The 22,372-nt window shown below is 39.9% G+C and overlaps 1 non-coding gene across 1 annotated transcript; it reads left to right on the top strand.

Annotated features, from left to right (window-relative positions):
- Positions 1-21,441: 21,441 nt before the first annotated feature.
- LOC128281863 (small nucleolar RNA R71) lies at positions 21,442-21,547 on the top strand. The gene has a single exon (XR_008272141.1). It is a non-coding gene; the product is annotated as a small nucleolar RNA R71 (small nucleolar RNA).
- The last annotated feature ends 825 nt before the right edge of the window (positions 21,548-22,372 follow it).

Below are 22,372 nucleotides of genomic sequence, written 5' to 3'. Positions count from 1 at the left end.
GCCGCTTCAGATAGATAGAAATCCTGCGTGGATTTGAAACGGAAAAAGGTCGAGTTTTAAGTCGAGGATAAAGTGTTTTTGAAAGTATCCCCATGGAAGAAGGTTCTCTGATTCGGAAGGAAAGGCAAATTAAGTCCACGATTTATTAGACCTTATAACGTGACTGGATTGGTAGCATACCGATTAGCGTTGCCATTAGAGTTAGAAAAGAACACAATGTATTCCATGTGTCTATGTTACATCGCTACTGTTCGGACCCCTCGCATGTGATCTCACCGAAAGGGGTTGAGATTAGCTCGGATATGACTTATGGCGAAGAGCTGGTTAAGATTTTGGCTCGGGAAATAAAACAATTGAGAAATAAGAGTATTGAACTTGTTAAAATATTATGGCATAGACATGGAGTCGAAGAAGCCACATGGGAACCCGAGGAGACCATGAGAGACCAATACCCGAATCTATTCACCGGTAAGATTTTCAAGGACGAAAATCCTTAAGGGAGAGAATTGTAACAGCCCGATTTTGGGTCCAGTCAAAATAGTGGTTTCTTGACCACTAATTTGAGGACGGAAAAATTATTTTTAATATTATTTTATATGTTGTGGCATGATTATATGAGAGTATGAAAATTTTGTTGAATTAATTTTAGCGATTTCATGCTTAATTGTGAAAAAGGACTAAATCGCATAAAGTGTAAAAGTCCTATTTTGATAGCTAAGGGTGTCAAATAGCTAGAGAACCTAAATTGGGGGTCTTTAAATGGCAATTAGACCCTTAAAAGACAAGCTAGCCGGCCATAGAGACATGAGGAGTCAAAAAGTCAAAAGGTGACTAGGGTTGGTAATTGATGACATTAGCAACTTGAATATTAAAATAAAATTAAAGGGGTCATCTTTCTTCTCCATTTTTCCACCGAAAATAGCAGCCATTAGAGGGGTTTTTGAAGCTTGAAATTTCAGCCACTTAGTCTCTCTACAAGTAAGTGATCTTGATGGTTTTTCATAATGATTTTTGTACTTTTAGAACCCTTGTAGCATGAGCTTTCAAATAAGGAGACTATTTTGCAAAATGGTTGAAAGTTTAGGGTTTTACCATGAGAGTGTTCATGTTTTTTTAATTGAAATTTTATGGAAGAAAAGAATTATGGTTGTGAAATAAACAATTTTTGTGAAGTAGTTTTCATGGAAACCCTGACTACGGACCATTTTAAGTAAGTTGTAAATTAGGTGATAAATGTGTGAAATAATGAGAATTGTGGGTTGCTTCTAGTATAAAAAGTATTCGTCTAGGCTTGGTTAGTGAGAAGATGTGACAAAAATTAATTTTCGGACCTGGGGTAAACTGGTCATTTTGTGAAAGTCTAGGAGCAAAATGGTCATTTTTCCTAATTATAAATTTTTGAGTGTCTAGATTAATATGCTGAAGAAATGAATGAATTTCTATCATTTTAGACCAAGAATTACAAAATTCGAGCCTAGACCGGGGAAAAGCAAAACAAGTGGACTAAGCCAAACTAATCGTCTACATTTTGTAATCCGAGGTAAGTTGTATGTAAATAATATAACTACATTGTTATTATATGTGTTTGAATTGATATAGCATAAATTTCTTGTTTATGGAAATGATTATATGTGACAGATATTGAGATAGTAGAACTCTCGTTCGAACCTTAGGAAATAAATCGGATATTCATGCCATGACATTCGGGTTATTTGTGTGCCAGTGTAAGATATGTCTGGGACATGCATTGGCCACATTATAAGAGCCAGTGTAAGACCATGTCTGGGACATGGCATCAATATTGAGATAAGAGCTAATGTAAGACATGTTTGGGACATGCATCAGCCTCGAGATGTAAGCCAGTGTAAGACATGTCTGGGACATGCATCGGCTACGAGATGTGTCAGTGTAAGACCATGTCTGGGACATGGAATTGGCATGGATATGTGGGAGCTAGTGTAAGACCATGCCTGGGACATGGTGTCGGCCTCAATTTTGAAAGTCAGTGTAACACCCCAAACCCGAGACCATCGCCGGTGTCGGACCCGAGGGGTTAACAAGCCAAGTTCACATGTTTTGCCCACCAATTTGACATTTCCAGTCAGGCTGGAAAACTGCGTCACTGTCGCCTTAAAAATCATATCTCGAGTTTCAAAACTCGGAAACTGGTTTCGTAAATTTTCCCTGAATTTAGACTCATATATCCATCCATGGATTTATTTCTAGGATTTTTGGTCGGGCCAATTGGTACAGTTTATTAGTTAAAGTTACCCATGTTACAGGGATCGACTGCTCTGACCTTCGCGCGGTATAACTTGAATATCTCTCTGTACAGGGCTTTAATGCTGGTGTCGTTTGTTTCTAATGAAACTAGACTCAAAATGGAATCTGTACATATAAGGTATGTCTCCTAATTCTTTTTGATAATTTATAGTGAATTTTAAAGTTGCGACAGGGAACCCAGAAACCATTCTGGCCCTGTCTCACAATAGCTTTAATATCTCTTAACCTGTAACTCCTATGACCATTTCGTTTCTTCCATATGAAAATAGACTCATCAAGGTTCATTTACATAGCTTATTCACTATTTAATTCCATTCCTATGAATTTTGGTGATTTTTCACATTCATGCCACTGCAGCTGGCAGCATCTGTTTTTAAGGTAGGACTTACCTATTTGGTAGTCTCCATGAATCAACTAGTCTTGCCATACATAGGTTCATATATGATCATTTTAACCATGCCAATGGCTGATCATATGACCAACATTCCCATTTCCAAGCCATAGCCACATCATGACACCAAATATATACATACAACCCACAATTAGTCTAAGTTCATGCTTCCCTTTTCGAGCCATTTTCGCATGGCCGTACATACTTACATTACAACATATTTAACAAACAAGAGGTAGTCCTATACATGCCATCTCAAGTTCAATCAAAATTTATACCAAAATGGAGGCTTGATAGTGTGAATGACTTGACTTCAACGATCCCAAATCCAATTGCTTGACGAAATCTAAAAAAAAAGAGAGAGCCAAAGCAACGGGTAAGCATTTTTATGCTTAGTAAGTCTCAAGGAATATAATCAACTCTAATTACAGCAATACATTCACATAGCCAAATGCATCATTTTATTAATACACATTCTTACTTCACACTTCATCATTATATGATTTCACAAAATATCAATCAATTCAATAACTGAAATTCATTAGTCGATTGAGCGAATGTTGCTCAAACATGTCGACTTTCCAATGCACATATAACGTACCTTATCCTTTGGGCTTTTCGAGTGTACTAATTGAATTCATTACAGCAACCAACACTCACCTCCAGCCCAAGATTCTTCGGAATATAACCGGATATAATCACGTGCACAAATGCCTTCGGGTATTAGCCCGGATAGAGTGTCTCGCACGAAAGCCTTGGTCTTAGCCGGATGTAGCCACTAGCGCAATTGCCTTGGTCTTAACCGGATATAATTTCCACATAATTGTCTTGAGATTTAGCCGGATATCATTCAATTTCCATGAACACATACATCAATTATCATTGGACATACATAATTCATTTTCGTTACTAAGGCTCAAACGCAATTATAGTCACAAGCATATTCGCCTTGGGACTTAGCCCGTAGAATTCAAATACTCATGCATACACAATCAATAATCAATACACATCCATACTTTATTTCACACAATTCAAGTAGGGTCACTTCTTGAGGACTTACCTCGGATGTTGTCGAACGGCTTTTTCGGCTATTCGATCACTTTCTCCTTCCCTTGTCCAATTGTGGCCCTCTAAGCTCTTGAGCTTAATCTTGATGCAAACTTAGCCAAATCTCCTTCTAGATCTCTTCCAAACCAAGCATGAAGCAAAATCCTCCCCTTTTTCCTTAGTATTTTCGCCAAGAAGTGAAAATGGATGAGCAAAATTTTCTTTTCTTTCCTTAGGACATTCGCCAAGAGCTATGGTGAAAGATGAACACTTTTTTTCCTTTTTTTTCCATACTCTTATTTTATTATTTCTAACATGCACCACTAGCAAAACATGTTTAAGACATGTTTTCTTTTACCCATATTCATCACCATGGCGGCCACTATAGTCAAATTTGGGGAATTTGACATGCAAGGACAACATTTCTAGTGTGCATCAATAGGCCACTTCCACATTTGCCTATCTCAATTCTAAATTTTCTCACACAAGTCCTTTCTAGTGAAATTCACCTTTATAACACTAAATCAATCATCAAAATGTCATACATGAATACTCACATATTATAGGCATCGAAATAAATTTTAAATTATTGTTATGCCTCGGTTTTGTGGTCCCAAACCACATTCCGGCTAGGGTCTATTTTGGGCTGTCACAACTCCCCCTCTTAAGGAATTTTCGTCCCCAAAATCTTACCGTAAATAGGTTTGGATATCGTTCTTTCATAGAGTTCTCGGTCTCCCAAGTAGCTTCTTCTATCCCGTGCTTGAGCCATAACACTTTCACTAGCGGAACCCGCTTGTTTCGCAACTCTTTCACTTCTCGTGATAGGATACGAATCGGTTCTTCCTCATAACTCATATTAGCTTGAATTTCAATTTCTGATGGACTAATCATGTACGATGGATCGGATCTATAGCGTCGAAGCATCGAAACGTGAAAGACATCGTGAACCTTTTTGAGTTCAGGGGGCAAAATCAAGCGATATGCCACTGGACCGACTCGCTCTGATATCTCATATGGTCCAATGAACCTCGGGCTCAACTTGCCCTTACGGTCGAACCTGAGTATCTTTTTCCAAGGCGATACCTTGAGAAACACTTTATCACCCACCTGATACTCGATATCCTTACGCCTCAGATCCGCGTACGACTTCTGACGATCGGAGGCTATCTTCAGACTTTCACGGATTACTTTCACTTTCTGTTCAGCATCCCTAATCAAATCCACCCCGAAAATCTTGCTTTCACCGAGCTCGGTCCAAAACAATGGCGTCGGGCATTTACGAATCGTACAAGGCCTCGTAGGGTGCCATCTTAATACTTGATTGAAAGTCATTGTTGTAAGCGAATTCAATCAACGGCAAATACCGTTCCCATGAACCACTAAACTCGAGGACGCAACATCTTAACATATCCTCAAGTATCTGAATTATCCGCCGGATTGACCATCGGTTTGGGGGTGAAAGGCGGTGCTGAAATGCAACTTGGTACCCAAAGCTTCTTGCAACTTTTTCCAAAATCGCGAGGTAAATCTCGGATCTCTATCGACACGATAGAAATAGGCACCCGTGTAATCTCACAACCGAGAAACGTACAATTCCGCTAATTTGTCCATTGAAAAATCCAGACGTCGGGGACAAAGTGGGCCGACTTAGTCAATCGATCTACCACGACCCAAACCGCATCCTTCTTACTTGCGACAATGGCGGTCCGGATACAAAGTCCATTGTGACTCGATCCCATTTCCACTCGGGTATCGTGATTGGTGAAGTAATCCTCGAAGGCACCGATGTTCCGCTTTCACTTGTTGACATATTAAACATCTCAAACAAAGTCGGAGATGTCTCGCTTCATACCATGCCACCAAAATCGACGTTTCAAATCATTGTACATCTTCGTACTCCCGGTGGATTGCCATTCGGCTACAATGGGCTTCATTGAATTATCGAAATGAGTTCAATTCTTTGGGACACACAGACGACTTTTGAACCTCAAACAATCGTCATCGTCGATTTGAAACTCCGTGTCCTTGTTCGAACACACGCAGCCCGCTTTTGCAACCAACTCGTCATCGACTTTCTGAGCTTCTCGAATTTGGTGTGTCAATAATGGTTTGGCTTTCAATTCAGCCACTAACACACTGTCGGATCGGATAGACAAGTGCACATTCATCGCTCGTAAAGTGAATAACGATTTACGACTCAAGGTATCCGCAACCACATTCGCCTTTCCGGGTGATAGTCAATGATCACTCATAATCCTTTAACACTCGAGCCAACGTCTTTGTCGCAGATTTAAGTCTCTTTGGGTCATTAAATACTTGAGACTTTTGTGATCCGAGTATACATGGCACCTTTCACCAAATAAGTAATGTCGCCAAATCTTTAAAGCGAATACGATGGCGGCCAATTCGAGATCATGAGTCGGATAATTTTTCTCATGTGGCTTTAATTGCCTCGACGCATAGGCCACAACTCGACCTTCTTGCATTAATCGCAACCTAACCCAAGTAGAGAGGCGTCGCTATAGATAACAAACTCCTTGCCGGACTCGGGTTGCACTAGAATTGGGGCTTCATCAAATAAGTTTTCATTGATCGAAACTTTTTGGCATTTCTCCGTCCATTCGAACTTAACGTCCTTTTGGAGTAACCGTCATCGGCGTGGCTATCGTTGAGAAGCCTTTACAAATCGTCGGTAATAACCGCAAGCCCCAAAAAGCTTGAACCTCAAGAATATTTCTGAGGCTTCCAATTTAGTATGGCTGAAATTTTATTCGGTCGACTCGAATACCGATCTGATACCACATGACCCAAGAAGCTAACCTCTCTTAACCGAACTCACACTTGAACTTAGCATATAATTGCTTGTCCCGTAAAATTTGCAAGACTAACCGCAGTGTTCAAAGATGTTCGGTCTCATTTCTTGAATAGACCAAGATGTCATCAATGAACACGACTACTGAATCGATCCAAATATGGTCTAAAGATTCGATTCATTAAATCCATAAATACCGCAGGGCATTAGTGAGCCCAAACGGCATCACCAGAACTCATAGTGACCATATCTCGCTCAAGGCGCCTTGGGCACGTCCCGAATCTCGGATTCGCAATTGATAGTAGCCCGATCTCAAATCTATTTTCGAGAACACCGAGGCTCCCTTCAGTTGATCGAACAAGTCATCAATACGTGGCAACGGATATTTGTTCTTTATCGTCGCTTTGTTAAGTCGACGATAGTCGATCACATCGCATGGTTCCATCCTTCTTCTTCACGAACAACACCGGCGCACCCAAAGGCGAAAAACTCGGGCAAGCAAAACCTCTATCCACCAATTCTTGCAATCGAGCTTTCAACTCCTTTAATTCCGTTGGTGCCATACGATACGGAGCTATCGAAATTGGAGTGGTACCGGTACCAATTCGATGCCAAATTCTATTTCCGAACAGTGGTAAACCCGGCAATTCCTCGGGAAAACATCCGGTATTCACAAACCACGGGCACAGATTCGGGTTTCTTCTCGATTCCTTGTCATCGAAAGCACGTCGCAAGGTACGCTTCGCACCCTTTTCTTACATATTTACGGGCCAACATCGCGATATTACGGTGGCAACCCTTTAAGTCCGTGGACTCAACCCGAACTATTTCATTATTCGCGCACCTCAAATCGATAGTCTTGCTCTAGCAATTTACAACAAAGATCGTGCATGATCAACCAATCCAAACCAAGAATAACATCGAACTCATCGAACGGCAAAAGCATTAAGTCCGCGGAAAACAAGAACCTCGAAACATTAGGGACTTTTCTTGCACACTTTGTTAACAAGCACGTAATGACCCAAGGGTTTGACACCGAATTACAAACTCGATGAGACTCAATAGGCAAAGTCTTCTTTGGATGCTAAGGTTTCACATATATATGAATGAGTAGAACCAGGGTCAATCAAAGCAATCACATTTGTATTGAAAAGAGTGAAAGTACCGGTAATAACATCTAGAGAGGCAAGATCCTCGGCGTGCGCGTATGGCATAAGTCCTAGCAGAGCACGAGCCTCGGATCGATGGTAGCATCTCTAGATCCTCTCGACCGCCAACGACATTGCCCATATTTCTAGGTGGCCTACCTCGAGCGATGGTAGCACCGGGTTTGCACTCGACTTACATTCTGTTCATGCATCCTCGGGCAATCCTTCATAAAGTGGTCGGCCGATCCACACTTATAGCGGAGCGATCACGAAACCAACAGCTCCCGAATGCCATTTGCCACAATGTGGACACTCCGCCCTCTCTCGGCGATCATTTCCACCATCGATCGAAGTGACTCGTGTGGTCACAGGGGTCGATCGCGTCCTCGTCTAGAAAAGCCCGAAACGCCTCTAGACCGGCTCGCATCATCTCGAAATCTCTTGATGCTTGTTGAAGAGACTTTCCGAGGACCTCTTCGAATTCTCCAATCCCCACATCACTTTTTGTTTTTCCTTTCTAAGCTCTTGACTTTACAAGCTCGCTCAACAAGTACTACGAACTCTCGTATCTCGAGAATGCCAACAAACATCCTTATATCATCATTCAGCCCATCCTCGGCGTTTACACATAATAGCTTCGGACGAAATGCATTCTCGCAGCGTCGGCTAAGCCTCACAAACTTTCGTTCGTAGTCGATAACGGACATAGAACCTTGCTTAAGATCAAGAAATTCCCTCCGCTTTTGGTCGATGAATCTCGATGATATACTTTTTTGAACTCGGTTTGAAAGAATTCCCAAGTCACTTGCTCTCTAGGCACCACGAAGTCGAGTACTCCACCAATAGTAGGCGGACTCGCGTAGCAAGGAGATGGTACACTTTAAGCACTCATCGGGTGTACAGGATAGCTCATCAAGCACCCGGATAGTGTTATCTAACCATAATTCAGCTCGCTCGGCATCATCATCATCCGTAGCCTTAAATTCAGTGGCCCCATGTTTTCGAATCCTATCGACTGGGGGCTTACTTGACCTTATTTGGTCAGTCACCGGAGGTATTGTAGGTGCGGGGGTTGCATTTGTCGGGAATGGAGGTTGTGGAACAGCCGTGTTGGTTCGAATGTATTGATTAAACCATTCGTTCATCACACTATAAAAGGCTTGCCTAGCCTCGTCATTAGGATTGCTGGCCATAGGTTGAGAGTCCGCCGGCGCTGTCCCTTGCGCGGGAGCAGGCGCCACACTCTCCACATCATCAGCTATCGCTCGGTTGGGATCGGGATCCATTGCTATAAACAAACATAAAGTCAAATTGTCAGAAATCATCACACTATCGATTCATCATTTAATGGCATGTATAGCTAGACCCCAAACACATCACGGTAGTCCTAGAATCGACTAAACCGTGGCTCTGATACCAATAAAATTGTAACACCCCAAACCCGAGACCATCGCCGGTGTCGGACCCGAGGGGTTAACAAGCCAAGTTCACATGTTTTGCCCACCAATTTGACATTTCCAGTCAGGCTGGAAAACTGCGTCACTGTCGCCTTAAAAATCATATCTCGAGTTTCAAAACTCGGAAACTGGTTTCGTAAATTTTCCTGAATTTAGACTCATATATCCATCCATGGATTTATTTCTAGGATTTTGGTCGGGCCAATTGGTACAGTTTATTAGTTAAAGTTACCCATGTTACAGGGATCGACTGCTCTGACCTTCGCGCGGTATAACTTGAATATCTCTCTGTAAAGGGCTTTAATGCTGGTGTCGTTTGTTTCTAATAAAACTAGACTCAAAATGGAATCTGTACATATAAGGTATGTCTCCTAATTCTTTTGGATAATTTATAGTGAATTTTAAAGTTGCGACAGGGAACCCAGAAACCATTCTGGCCCTGTCTCACAATAGCTTTAATATCTCTTAACCTGTAACTCCTATGACCATTTCGTTTCTTCCATATGAAAATAGACTCATCAAGGTTCATTTACATAGCTTATTAACTATTTAATTCCATTCCTATGAATTTTGGTGATTTTTCACATTCATGCCACTGCAGCTGGCAGCATCTGTTTTAAGGTAGGACTTACCTATTTGGTAGTCTCCATGAATCAACTAGTCTTGCCATACATAGGTTCATATATGATCATTTTAACCATGCCAATGGCTGATCATATGACCAACATTCCCATTTCAAGCCATAGCCACATCATGACACCAAATATATACATACAACCCACAATTAGTCTAAGTTCATGCTTCCTTTTCGAGCCATTTTCGCATGGCCGTACATACTTACATTACAACATATTTAACAAACAAGAGGTAGTCCTATACATGCCATCTCAAGTTCAATCAAAATTTATACCAAAATGGAGGCTTGATAGTGTGAATGACTTGACTTCAACGATCCCAAATCCAATTGCTTGAGCGAAATCTAAAAAAAAAACGAGAGCCAAAGCAACGGGGTAAGCATTTTTATGCTTAGTAAGTCTCAAGGAATATAATCAACTCTAATTACAGCAATACATTCACATAGCCAAATGCATCATTTTATTAATACACATTCTTACTTCACACTTCATCATTATATGATTTCACAAAATATCAATCAATTCAATAACTGAAATTCATTAGTCGATTGAGCGAATGTTGCTCAAACATGTCGACTTTCCAATGCACATATAACGTACCTTATCCTTTGGGCTTTTCGAGTGTACTAATTGAATTCATTACAGCAACCAACACTCACCTCCAGCCCAAGATTCTTCGGAATATAACCGGATATAATCACGTGCACAAATGCCTTCGGGTCTTAGCCCGGATAGAGTGTCTCGCACGAATGCCTTGGTCTTAGCCGGATGTAGCCACTAGCGCAATTGCCTTGGTCTTAACCGGATATAATTTCCAGCATAATTGTCTTGAGATTTAGCCCGGATATCATTCAATTTCCCATGAACACATACATCAATTATCATTGGACATACATAATTCATTTTCGTTACTAAGGCTCAAACGCAATTATAGTCACAAGCATATTCGCCTTCGGGACTTAGCCCGGGTAGAATTCAAATACTCATGCATACACAATCAATAATCAATACACATCCATACTTTATTTCACACAATTCAAGTAGGGTCACTTCTTGAGGACTTACCTCGGATGTTGTCGAACGGCTTTTTCGGCTATTCGATCACTTTCTCCTTCCCCTTGTCCAATTGTGGCCCTCTAAGCTCTTGAGCTTAATCTTGATGCAAACTTAGCCAAATCTCCTTCTAGATCTCTTCCAAACCAAGCATGAAGCAAAAATCCTCCCCCTTTTTCCTTAGTATTTTCGGCCAAGAAGTGAAAATGGATGAGCAAAATTTTTCTTTTCTTTCCTTAGGACATTCGGCCAAGAGCTATGGTGAAAGATGAACACTTTTTTTTCTTTTTTTTTTTTCCATACTCTTATTTTATTATTTCTAACATGCACCACTAGCAAAACATGTTTAAGACGTGTTTTCTTTTGCCCATATTCATCATCATGGCCGGCCACTATAGTCAAATTTGGGGAATTTGACATGCAAGGACAACATTTCCTAGTGTGCATCAATAGGCCACTTCCACATTTGCCTATCTCAATTCTAAATTTTCTCACACAAGTCCTTTCTAGTGAAATTCACCTTTATAACACTAAATCAATCATCAAAAATGTCATACATGAATACTCACATATTATAGGCATCGAAATAAATTTTAAATTATTGTTATGCCTTGGTTTTGTGGTCCCGAAACCACATTCCGGCTAGGGTCTATTTTGGGCTGTCACAGTCAGTGTAAGACCATGTTTGGGACATGGCATCAGCATTATACCCTATGTTTGAGGCTTAGTGAATATCCGATAGCATTCCAAATGGTTCAACGGTGAGAGTTACAGTTTAAGTTAAACGAGAAAAGTATAACCATGTTGTGAGTGGTACAAGTACCTATTTGAAATGTATGAGATGTAAGCTCAATATATGCTATGTGAATTACATTGGATAGTGAGGAGTAAGCTGTTCTTATGCCTACTTTTGTATTATGAGCATGGTGATGAATGCTAAAGTTGTTGTTATATTTATTTGCATGCAACTTACTAAGCTTTATGCTTACTCCCTCTCCTTTCCATTTTTTTATAGTACCGCCTAATTAGCTCGAGGATCATCGGATGTTGGAGGCATCGATCACACTATCAACCAAAGCACTTGGTATAGTTGGTTTTATTATTTTGAGTATGACATGTATAGGGCTTAGACATTTGAGTTTTGTGTCAATGTTAATTTGGCCAAATATGTTGACTTGGGATGAATCCCTTCATTTTGTATAAAGCCTTGGATAATGGCTAATGTTCGTTATTGATATATGCAAATGATGATATTTTCATGGATAAGTAAATTGCATGAATGAGATAATGCCTTGTGTGGCTGATTAGACCTTGTATTGTTGTGTGGATTTGTCATGTTAGATTTTATGTAGGTTAGTGCAAGTAAGGGTGGCAAAAAGGCTTGTTAAATAGCCTTATTTTGTCTACACGGATAGACACACGAGCTTGTATCTAGGCCGTATGTAACACACTATCAGCCCCACAGGCGTGTTGCTTGGCCGTGTGTCCCCTGTACGTAAAATTTGCAAGTTAGTATGCATGGTAGTAAACACACGAGTAGAGACACGGCCGTGTGTCTGAACCGTGTGGAGGACAGTGCCTCTGGCCTCGGGCGTGTGCCTTGACCGTGTGCCCTAAATTGGATGCTGACATCAGAAAAGAATGTCAAGGTTTTTCGACATGGGCTAGGACACGGGCCATAGACACGGGCGTGTGTCAGGCCATGTGAAAACCCCTGTAGGTTCGAATTTAGAATTTAATTCACATAGGCATGGGACACGGGCGTGTCCCTAGATGCTTAGGCCATGTGTGTCACACGGGCCATCAACATGGCCGTGTTATAATGACCACACGGGCGTCTTGCCCTTTCACACGGGCGTGCCCTGTTTCAATAGTTATTTTTCTAAAGTTAGTTAAAGGACCCGGGTTGGTCTCGAATGGTTTCCAATGGATGTTTGGGGCCTCGTAGGACCATATTAAGGAGTGTAAACAAAGTTTAAAAATTTTTTAAATTTGATCGAGTCTTATTGACATCGATATGATTGTATGCATGTGACTAAGTGTGGTAATGCCTCGTATCCCATCCCAGTGTAGGGCTCGAGTGTGGGGTGTTACAAAACTACATATATCAAGTCTAATACTGTCTATGCATGGTTCCAAGGGTGAAATTTCATCTTAAGGACTCCACATTATAAAAACAATAGGAATGCAGCACTTTAACAATTAGCTAGCCACTTTTACGTTTTACGCGATTATGTCCTTTTAATTAAATCGAGCACCCAAACAATAAAATTTTCACACAAAATTTTCACACATATAAATTAAAATGCTGTAGACACCATAAATAATATTAAAATATTTTTCTGACTCTGATTGGTGGTCCCAAAACCACTATTCTAAATGGGGTCTAAATTGGGCTCTTACACTTCTGGTTACGCGAAGTTGGTTTTCTCGGTCATATAGTACCAGCATCAGGTATCCGAGTTGATCCGAGCAAGATTTCAACTATTCTAGATTGGAAGCCTCCAAGAAATGTTTCTGAAGTCAGTAGTTTTCTGGGACTTTCTGGTTATTACCGAAGATTCGTAAAAGGCTTTTCTATGATTGCAACTCCGTTGACAAAACTACTTCAAAAAGATGTGAAATTTGAATGGTCTGAAAAGTGTCAGAAAAGCTTTGATCAGTTGAAAGCCCTATTGACTGAAGCTCCGGTGTTAGTACAACTAGAATCGGGTAAAGAATTTGTGATCTATAGCAATGCATCTTTGAATGGTTTAGGTTGTGTTTTGATGCAGGAAGGCAAAGTCATAGCTTATACCTCGAGACAGTTAAAGCCTCATGAAAAGAACTATCTGACACATGATCTAGAATTGGCAGCTATTGTGTTTGCGTTGAAGATTTGGCGCCACTATCTGTTTGGTGAGAAATGTCACGTTTATTCCGATCACAAAAGCATAAAATATTTGATGACTCAGAAAGATCTAAATCTACAACAGCGAAGATGGTTAGAGTTGTTAAAATATTATGAGCTTGTACTTGACTACCATCCGGGAAAAGCAAATGTAGTTTCAGATACATTGAGTCGAAAGTCACTGTTTGCATTACGTGCGATGAATACTCATTTGGTTCTGTCTGATGATGGTTCGATTTTAGCCGAATTGAAAGCGAGACCGTTGTTTTTACAACAAACTATTGATGCTCAGAAAATTGATAACGAGATAATAGCAAAACGAGCTCAGTGTGAATTGAATTATAATTCTGAATTTCAAGTTAGTAATGATGATTGTTTGAGATTCTGAGATCGAATTTGTGTACCGAGAAATCCTGAGTTGATTCAGATGATTTTGAACGAAGCTCATAACAGTAGATTATCTGTACATCCGAGTAGTTCAAAAATGTATAATGATTTGAAACAGCATTATTGGTGGTTCGGAATGAAAAGAGATATCTCTGACTTTGTTTCAAAATGTTTGCTCTGTCAGCAAGTTAAAGCTGCACATCAAGTGTCATCCGGTTTATTAAAACTGATTATGATTCTAGAATGGAAATGGGATAGAGTGACGATGAATTTTGTTTCGGGTTTGCCCTATCTCCGCGAAAGAAAGATGTTATCTAGGTTATGGTTGAACGATTAACGAAATCAGCTCATTTTATTCCGGTACGATCTAATTATTCACTTGATAAATTAGCAGAGTTATACATTTCTGAGATTGTGAGATTGCACGGTGTGCCATTACCTATTGTGTCAGATAGATACCTGAGATTCATTTTACAGTTTTGGAAGAAACTACATTAGGCATTAGGTACAAAATTGCATTTCAGTACTACTTTTCACCCACAATCTGAGTAGATTATTCAGATACTCGATGATATGTTAAGATGCTGCATTCTTGAGTTTGAAGTACGTGGGAATAGTATTTTCCATCGATTGAATTAGTTTATAATATTTTTTTCAATCGAGCATTAAAATGGCACCGTACGAAGCCTTATATGGTAGAAAATGCCATACACCATTGTATTGGTCAGAGCTTAGTGAGAATACGATACACGGGGTCAATTTGATAAAAGAGACTGAGCAGAATGTAAAAGTGATCCGAGATAGTTTGAAAACAGCTTCCGATTGTCAGAAATCTTACGCAGATTAAACGAAAAGATATTAAATTCAAGATTGGTGATAAAGTATTTTTGAAAGTATCTCCGTGAAAGAAAATACTCTGATTTGGAAAAAAAGGCAAATTGAGTCCGAGGTTCATCGGGCCTTATGATATTATCGAGTGTATTGGGTCGGTTGCTTATAGATTATTGTTTCCATCAGAATTGGAAAAGATTCATAATGTGTTCCACATATTGATGCTTCGACAATACAGATCCGATCCTTCATGTGTGATTTCTCCATCTGAGATTGAGATTCAGTCCGATATGACCTACGATGAAGAACCGATACGTATCTTGGCACGAGAGGTTAAAGAATTGTAAAATAATAAAATTTCGTTAGTAAAAGTAATGTGGCATCCACACGATATTGAAGAGGCTACGTGGGAGCTCAAAGATGCTGTGAGACAGTAATATACGAATCTGTTCAACGGTAAGATTTTCGATGACGAAAATCCCTAAGGGGGGAGAGTTGTAATACGTGATATTAGTGACAGGTCTTAAAAATTTATAATTAAGCGTTCTTGAAACTAATTATTATCACGAAAACATAGGTGTCTCCCCTTATCTAAGTGATTACCTTTGATCAAAATATCACAGAGTTTAACATTCTCACTAAAGATTTACTCAAATCACTATAGGTGTTTAAGAACATCAATTAAAGCACTCATTAGTCAATATGAAAAGTTATTACCATAGGCTTGCTTGAAAGTCAAATCTCCACCACTATATATTGAGCTGATACATCAATCAAAAAGGTCTTTAGAGGGTTGTAACGTGGCTTTGGTTAGGGGGTGTGGTCACAAGCTAAAGGAAAAGGTTAGAATCGAGATTGAATTGAAAAATTACCTGGCTAGAAAAATAACTAGTCATCAATTGACTACAAGTGAGCTTCTTCTCAGAATATGGAATTAATACTCAAGCTCAAAAATGACGAATTACTACTAATATGTATTGAAGTAATTTTTTTTAAGAACAAGTCAAACAACATAGAACTTAATTATCACAACGCAGAATAAAACATAGCTAAGCAATTATTTCAAATTAAATCTCGACGAAAATAGGGGTCAAATTAGAGGATTTCATCAATAATGGGTTATTGGTTAATATTAAGGGTAAATCAATTAGTGGCTTGTTAGGCTCAAAGGGGTTCACTAAGGGTTAATTATGAAGGTAGGTTTTTGTGGAGTGAGTGGGTTAAACCTAATTGCCTTTATCATCTTGACATATCAACTCAAATAGTGTGGTCTTGACATGCATAATCAAGCAAGTTCCAAAATAACAAATCAAAAATGACGCACTCATAATCAAAGTGAGCATGAAAGAAATAAAATATGCTCTAAAGGATCAAGATTTCACAAAAATTATGACTTTTTGATGTTCAAACTTGTAAATTTCAACTCAAGATAATACCTAAACTTGTGGAAGCAACCTAAAAGTTTTTAAATTCTTCAAAAATCAACTTATCATGCTTGATTCCCTAATGTCTTAAAGTTTAAACAATTAATGCATAAATGCCTATGTTTTAATTCAAGACATGTCAATAAAAATCATAAATTAATTAAAATTCATTCTAATAGTGATATGAGTGATTCACGTGAGAATAAGATAAAATTCAGGGATATATAATGATGATATGAAAGACCCCCCCACACTTAAGATGTACATTGCCCTCAATGTACAAAGATAGATATATTGAAAAATATAGATAAATAATCATAAGATAGGGAGAGAAGTGAAACTTCCTGAATGATGAATGAACTCCTTGATTTGGAGTTATAGAGAATAATCGGCTAAGGCAATGATAAGAGTGGAGGAGGATACTCCGGTGGTGGTAGAGGTTCATTAGTCCATAAGTCCTGTGCCAAAAGAATATTATATCTGGTGGTAGCTATGGTCGTGGTCGAGCAGGACATGGCAGTCGTGGAGAACCTTTGCCAGTGGAGTTTTTAGTTCCTATGAGATGATGAGCTTTGGAGCTTTTTATAACTGTGATAGAATTAGGAACTTTTTAGGAAATATAAGGAAGCATTATTACTCGTAATGAAATAGCCGAAACTATAAATTATTCAATAAAAATTATAAAAACTAAAATTAAAATAATAATAAAGGAAAATGAAATAAAAAGTACTTAAATAAGATAAATAAAGATAAAAGCGAAAATAAAAATAATAAATAAAAAGTTTTTAAACATCGTCATTGCTGGATGGTTCGCGAGGTGGTGGTAGCGATGAGATGTGGAAGTGCTGACAAATCTGATGTAGAGTCGCATTAATGTGATCAAAGTGCTGAAAACATTCATGTAAGGCGCTCAGAGATATCAGAGTATGAAGTCACCGTATGAACTGGACGATGGATGGGTGGTGGCTGAGACGGCGGGTCCTCATGACGTGGAGGGATATCATCAGTAATGTCCTCTAGGTCCTCCTCCTCGATGGACTAGACGAGGCGGTACTGAGGAGGGTAGGTGCCACGTCGTTTCTTGATTATCCTCATGTTTAGCATGCTCAAGATGCCCTATGGAGACATCTGGCCGATGAGAGTGAGGGAGGATGATTGTGCTGCTGTGTTGAGAAGCCTAAAGTACCGAGCCAATCGAGTCACATAGGGCCCGATAGAGATGACCCCTCTCCTATGTCGCTCCGTCTGATAGCGGATGGCAAGGGCGATGAAGTAGGCGAGGTCGAAGACGTGCCCATCTACCATGCTCTATAGGAAATAGGCGTCGTGAGTGTTGACGATGCGGGTGCTCTCTCATTGTCCCGTTAGAGTGTGGGCCAAGATGGCTTGTAGGTATCGCGGGGATGGGGCGAGGGCAGATGCCTTAGAGCGGCTAGGATTATAGGAGGCCGAGGCAGGGACGAGGTCCCTCCAACACTTTGAGGGAGAGTAGTGGATGTGGCGTGGAGGGTGTCGAGTTCATTGTCGTCCATGAACTCCTCCATGTACAGCCCTAGTGCAATCCCGAACTCTGGTACGCTCAATTGGCGCACTAGACCACCAAGGCGAAACTGGTCCGTTCCAGAATCATCGAAGTTTGTCATGACGACTTGGAGATGGAAGGTCGAGCATAGTTTCATCGTGAGCTCGAGGTATGTCAGCTCGATGATCTCAAAGAAATACCTCCACGGTTCAGTTGTCAGGAGGGCTCGGACTGCATCAGCCATCTGAATTTGTTCAAGTGCAGCCTAGTCAATGCAGCAGTCCACACCTAGGGGTCGAACCCGTAATATCTGAAATAGCTCCTCCTGGGGTCCCAAGGGGAACTCGAGAAAAGGGTGACGGATCTTAGCGGTAGGACCCGAGGATGACGCTGCTCCTTTCCTCTTCTTCGAGGCGGGGACAGCAGTCTTCTTACCACATGAGGATGACATTGTATATCTACATTGAAAAGTCGAAGTTCAACCAATATGTCCCAAGAATAGCATGGAAAAACAAAACTAAATAGGAATATTTCATGAGACTCACGTACTAGATGAAGTAAACAGAACTAAAACAACTAAAGCAAATATATTAAGTTATTAAAACAGGACTATGAGAATAATGCTACGGGAATATCTAATGCATGAGTGCATGTGGGTAAGCATAAAATCCATGGAAACGAGAAAAATGGATGAATGTAGTATGAAAAATGGCAATATTCTTTAATGACAAGCATGAGTATTATTATTCTACTATGAATATTCACATAAGATAGTCGAATGGATCAGAGAAATCATGAAATAGGCAAAATATTTAAAGAAAGTAGAGTGAAAAAAAGTAAAAAACGCTAAAGGGAGAAGCTTGGGTCATCGGAAACAGTGTTGTAAGCAGCGGACGGGCGTAGCAGGTAGGGCGTGTGGAGTTGCAGTGGCTAGGGTTAGGGATTTTTGGGGAGGGAGATGATGAATAGTGAGGGGTTTATATAGATTTTGGGGCACACGGCCATGGGACACGCCCTTGTGCCCTAATTTTTACCCGTGTGTTTTGCGATTTTTAAATTTAGGCACGTCTGACATTCGCCCCATGCCCGTGTTCCTTGGGCGTATGGGTGCACACGGCCGTGTCTTGCTTCATTCACTTCTCCCACGCCCGTGTATGATAGCCTATGCCCGTGTTAGTTTGACAGTGTCGACCACGAGTGAATGGCACGAGCGTGTCGCATGCCCGTGTTAAATTGACAGGTTCACCCACGGTTTTCAAAACAGGGCGTGTCGCACGCCCGTGTTGGTTTGGCAGTTTTGCCCACGGCCTTATCACACGGTCGTGGTGACTTATCGCATCCCGTGTTGGGGAAAAATTTTTGCCCTATTTTCACACGGCATATCGTACGGCCGTGTCTCCTCCTGTGGTGTGTGCACGGCCTAAGGCACGCCCGTGTACCTCGCCATGTGAATGGGAAAACCCTGTGTTTCAAGACTTAGTTAGTAGGTTAGATATGAAAAGCTAGAACTTAAATAAATCATTACTGTTAGTGCTAGGGTTGCCTCCCGAGAAGCGCTTATTTATAGTCTAAGCTTGACTTACCTCTCTAATGTGTGATCATGGTGCCTCGAGGAGTTTACACTCATCATCCCTGCTATCAACTTTATCAATATAAGGTTTAAGAAGACTATTTTTTACCTTAAAAGTTTTGAATTTGGGGTGAATTACCTCGACTGTACCATATGGGAAAGAATTTCTTCATTAGGTTTAGAAGTGGTAATGCGAGGATCTGTTGCATCTAGTAGTACTTTGTCTCCAACCTTAAGTTCATTTAGTGATGTATTGAGCTCGTCCTGGCTCAGTTTAGGTTTATCGGGTGTTCTCAATTTCTGTGTCTGCCATTCATCTAGTTCCTCGATTTGTAGCCTTCGTTTTTCATAGATAGGTCATTTGTTGTTGCTTGAACATGGTTCGTGTAGGTTCTTCGAACTTATTTCCTGCAAAGTAGGTTGCACCACATGGCCAGTTTTACTAGAATGATTTATACAACCACCTTCAATTTTCGATGTGTTACTCGAATTACGAGCTTGAAGGGTGATTGTTTCGTCTCTCACATGAAGTGTGAGTTCACCTGTGCCAACATCAATTATTGTTCTAGCGGTTGCTAAAAAGGGCCTCCCTAAAATTAAAGGAACGTTACTATCCTCTTCTATGTCTAGAATAACGAAATCAACTGGGAATATAAATTTGTCAATTTTAACGAGTACATCTTCAATAATCCCCCTAGGAAATCTGATTGTTTTATTGGCTAATTGAATACTCATCCTAGTTTGTTTGGGTTTCCCAAGACCTAGTTTTTTAAACATTTTGTAAGGCATGACATTGATACTAGCCCCTAAATCAGCCAAAGCATTATTAACATCTAGGCTACCAATTAAACAAGGAATCGTAAAACTCCCTGGATCTTTTAATTTGTTGGCTAGCTTATTCTGTAGTATGGTTGAGCAAACCGCGTTCAGCTCCACATGCGATGCTTCATCTAACTTCCTTTTATTTGTTAAAAGCTCTTTTAAGAATTTGACTGCTTTTGGCATCTGCGAAAGAGCTTCAATAAACTGTAAGTTAATATGTAATTTCTTTAAAAGTTTAAGGAATTTACTAAATTTTTCATCTAAGCGGTCTTTCCTTATCGCATTAGGGTATGGTACACGAGGTTTGTACTCTTTACTTACCGGTTTCTGGTCATTGTAGTCCACCTCACCTTTACCTTTATTTACCACAGTTTCTTGCCTCGATTCTGGTTCAGGTGCAACTAACCCTTCCTCATCTTGAATGGTAATTGCATTGATTTGCTCCATTGGGTTAGATTCAATGTTACTCAGCAGGCTACCTTGTGGTTGTTCAGATATGAATTTAGCGAGCTGACCTATCTGAGTTTCGAGCCTTTGGATCGACGCCTGTTGATTTTTAAGTGCTGTCTTGGTATTCTGAAAGTGAGTTTTTGACACTGAGATGAATTTTGTTAGCATCTCCTCAAGGTTTGGCTTTTTCTCTTGTTGGTAGGGTTGTTGTTGGAAGCCTGAAGGTGGTAGTGGTCTCTGATTCCCTTGGCCTCCCCATGAAAAATTTTGGGTGATTCCTCCATCCTACATTGTAAATATTACTATAAGGATTATTTTGAAATCGAGGATTATTACCCATGTAATTTAACTGCTCGTTCTCCATATTGTGGCCAAAGGGTGGGTATTCTGGATTGCTTGATCCACCTCCACTTGCTTCGCACTGTATTACTGGGTCAACCTGTGAAGAACCAAGAAAATTTTTAATTTTTCTGTTAAAAAGTTCTACCTGATTAGAGAGCATGGTGACCGAATCGACGTTACAAATACCAGCTATTTTCGTTGGCTTTGTCTTCATAACTTGCCACTGATAATTATTCAGTGACATCTCTTCTATAAATTCATAAGCATCTTCAGATGTCTTATTATTGATGGTTCCGCCAGCGGCTGTGTCAATCATCTGTCGAGTCGAAGGATTCAGGCCATTATGAAACATTTGAACCTGTAGCCAAAATGGTAACCCATGGTGAGGGCACTTTCTCAAAAAGTCCTTGTATCTCTCCCATGAATCATAGAGTGTTTCTAAATCCATCTGCATAAAAGAAGAGATATCATTATGTAATTTGGCTGTTTTAGCAGGCGAAAAATATTTTAATAAAAGCTTTTCGGTCATTTGTTCCCATGTAGTGATTGACCCTCGTGGTAACGAGTTCAACCATTGTTTAGCCTTATTCCTCAACTAAAATGGGAATAACCGAAGGCAAATGGCGTCATCAGAAATGCCATTAATTTTAAATGTATCACATAGTTCTAAAAAGTTTGCCAAGTGAGCATTGGGATCTTCGTCCTGCAAACCATCAAACTGAACAAATTGTTGTATCATTTGAATTGTGTTAGGTTTCAGTTCAAAAGTATTTACAGCTACATCAGGTCTAACTATGCTCGACTCAGTTCCTGTTAAAGAAGGTTTAGCATAATCATACATAGTGCACGGATCAGGATTCTGATTAACAGCAATCGCAAGAGGTAGTAGATTTTCTTGGTTTTCAGCCATCTCCTCGGTTGTGGTTTAAGTATCATCCTCTTGCTCTTCCTTTGTGTATCGTAAACTTCGCCTTATTTCTCTTCGGTTTCTGCAAACTGTGCAATCGATCTCACTATCAAACAGTAATGGTTCCGATGGGTTTCTTCTAGTCATACACTATAAAAACCTACCAGGAACGAATAAAATAAAAATTAGAAAAGAAAATAAAAAATTAAATTGCAAATAAAGTAGAATGGCTAAAGTAATAAAAATCGAGTGTTTCTAATATCTTAGTTCCCTAACAATGGCGCCAAAAAACTTAATACATGATATTCGCGACAGGTTTTAAAATTTTATAATTAAGCATTCTTGAAACTAACTATTATCACGATGAAGGCAAGTATACTTATAAACAGTAGTATAGC

Source organism: Gossypium arboreum, chromosome 1 (genome assembly GCF_025698485.1).
Source record: "Gossypium arboreum isolate Shixiya-1 chromosome 1, ASM2569848v2, whole genome shotgun sequence".
Lineage (NCBI taxonomy): Eukaryota > Viridiplantae > Streptophyta > Magnoliopsida > Malvales > Malvaceae > Gossypium > Gossypium arboreum.
Note: the sequence above shows the minus strand (reverse complement) of the source record. Positions and strands in the feature narration are given on the sequence as shown.